Consider the following 2,479-nt stretch of genomic DNA (forward strand, 5'->3'; position numbering starts at 1 on the left):
TGGTAGTCACGACTAGGGTTTGGGTTGGCCACCCTTATCATATGGTCGTCGCATTGGGTATGCCTAGACATGTGATGTCAGGGTACGAATGCGAGTGCTCACATGTTTGATGTGTGCATTGGCGAAGAATCTACTTTGTCGATTCCCTCTGTATTCACGCCCGGATGTAGGAAGGGATAGACGTGTCACCGACACTGCACTGAGGGAACCCCCACGAAGTGTGATTGCATTCTTTGGTTCATCAATGACCGAGACTCAGCGAGTAGCCGGTGTTCGGGAATGCGTGAACACTTTGTGAGTGAAGGAGTTATCCAACACGGTCACCATCGCCCGATTGGGGAACACCAAGATAGAGACTGCTCGTGCATGGTCGAATCGAACGGATCCAGATCCGTTTTGGAAATGGTTTTGCAAAATTTATTTTACATAAAATGATACATTATTTATAGTTATTTCAAATAAAGTGTTTTATCGAGTTTTCGGGACCCGATCGGATGCACGACGCTCTTATATGGACATGTACTATGGATTGGGGTTCAATACATGTGTACATGCCCTAGATTCCATAATGATGGTGTTGATTAGTGGGGGGTTGTATATGATAAATTGTTATCATATAGGGAGTTATTTGGAATTTGCTAATTTAATTGGCTCTTTATTTAATTAATGGATTTGGTGCTAATTATAATTATCCATTAATAATTAAATAAAGAATCTAATTAATACTTTCCCTATTAGATTCTGCTTCTTCACTGTAGCACTTTGAGTTTAAACAGAACTGCCAGACTGAGAGAGAGAGAGTTAGACTCTCACTAGGGCTCTATTAAATCTATCTAGGATTTAATTAAACCCTATTATTATAAATAGGGGACCAAAAATACGCAGAAGAGAAGTTCTCCACGTTTTTGGAGCAGACACTCTCTCTCCTGCGTTTTTGGTTTCCCTCTCTCCCTCTTGTGATCTCTCTTCTTCTTCATGCTTCTCTCACCTGTGTTTGAGAGTTGGGGTTTGTGAAACCCTAGATCTGTGCTGAGGAGTTTGAAGGCATCTGGGATTGGCGTGTAGAACCTTGGTAGCACTATTGGAGGTTCAGATTTGTTTGCTTGGAGCGCTCATTGGAGGAAGAACCACTGTCTATTGGAGGAGCAACACTTGAGGCTCACCAGGTTAGCAGTTCTTTATTAATTCCTTCTGTTCATTGATTATTAATATTTATGGGATGCGAAAGAAACTCGAATCGATTATTTTCCGCTGCGCATTCGAGTATGGGATGGATCCCTCTTGCCATGTGATGGACTAGAGACGAGTTTCTTCGTCCCTATTATGATAATTAATTTTATGGAATGCAATAGGGAAGGAGAAACCCTAATAGGGATGCACCAGGGTTCCCATGGGCGACCATGGGAAACCCTAAAATTAAAATGGGGCACCCATGGGACACCATGGGCTAACCCAGGGCGTGCAAAACCCTAAAGATAAATATCTTGGTCTCCCTAGGAAACCATGGTTTGATCCCTGGACCGTTGTTTAGCCAACAAAGGGAACCAAAAAGAACGAGAAGAACATGGACATGTATGCCTCGCATCAACTATCATAGCATATCAAAAACTGTGTTTACTCATGTAATGTACTTGAAGTGATTCACCCCAAAAATAAAAAAAGTAGTTACAAAGTTTTTTTTTTCGGTTCAGCTGATCACAGTGTAATTGCGAACTTTATGTTGCATTTCCCAAGTAGTTCTAGTCCCTTGTAAACTTAAAAAAAGGAACCAACTTAAGAAAGAAAAAAGTAGCAAACTCTAACCTTCCTGTCTTTTATCTCACTCGACTGTGTCCAAGTCATGATCTGGTCTCGGTATCGCTGAAGCTTCTTGATCTCTTTCTTCAAATCCGCCTCGAATTTCTCCTTCTGGTTCGCATTGTCGGTATCGTAAACCTAAACGTCAAAAGAACCATTAGTAATGGTGAAGGAAAATCACGCTCCAACGAGAGAGAGAGAGAAAAAGAATTCAATGGTCATAGGTGTTGTTCCCCAGAAGGGACCTTGTTCCAGATACTGTCGAAGAGATCAACGCCCTCTTGGACCTTCTTCAGGACCCGATCGATCTCCCCTTGAACCTTCCGGCTAGCTCCCATGGTGAAGCTGAAGAAAAACAGGAGGAATAATAGACCTCTAACATTCAAAAATTGATTTCGATTTGTATCTTCAATATAGATTTATGCTTTCAGGGATTTTCGAGTTGCACAAACTAGAGAGTAGAGACTAGAGATAGAGAGTTTGTTCGGGATAGTAGAGTTGGGTACTGAATCGCCTAATGGGAGTTGGCAATTCGCGAAGACGATAGCTATATACAGAAACATTTGCTCTGGGTGGGCCCGCCTTATACAAATCAGAGCCACGTTAATAGCGTCAATATTCAAAATAATCGATCGGTTCCTCTCCACGTCCCAACAGTTGAACGTACATGTGAGAGCCAACC

At 42.0% G+C, this 2,479-nt stretch overlaps 1 long non-coding RNA gene across 1 annotated transcript; it reads right to left on the reverse strand.

Annotated features, from left to right (window-relative positions):
- Positions 1-1,882: 1,882 nt before the first annotated feature.
- LOC122641747 lies at positions 1,883-2,276 on the reverse strand. The gene is made up of 2 exons (XR_006329952.1): positions 2,043-2,276; positions 1,883-1,935 (listed from the first exon to the last, which is right to left on the reverse strand). It is a non-coding gene; the product is annotated as an uncharacterized LOC122641747 (long non-coding RNA).
- Positions 2,277-2,479: the final 203 nt, after the last annotated feature.

The sequence above is a fragment of the Telopea speciosissima genome, chromosome 10, assembly GCF_018873765.1.
Source record: "Telopea speciosissima isolate NSW1024214 ecotype Mountain lineage chromosome 10, Tspe_v1, whole genome shotgun sequence".
NCBI lineage: Eukaryota > Viridiplantae > Streptophyta > Magnoliopsida > Proteales > Proteaceae > Telopea > Telopea speciosissima.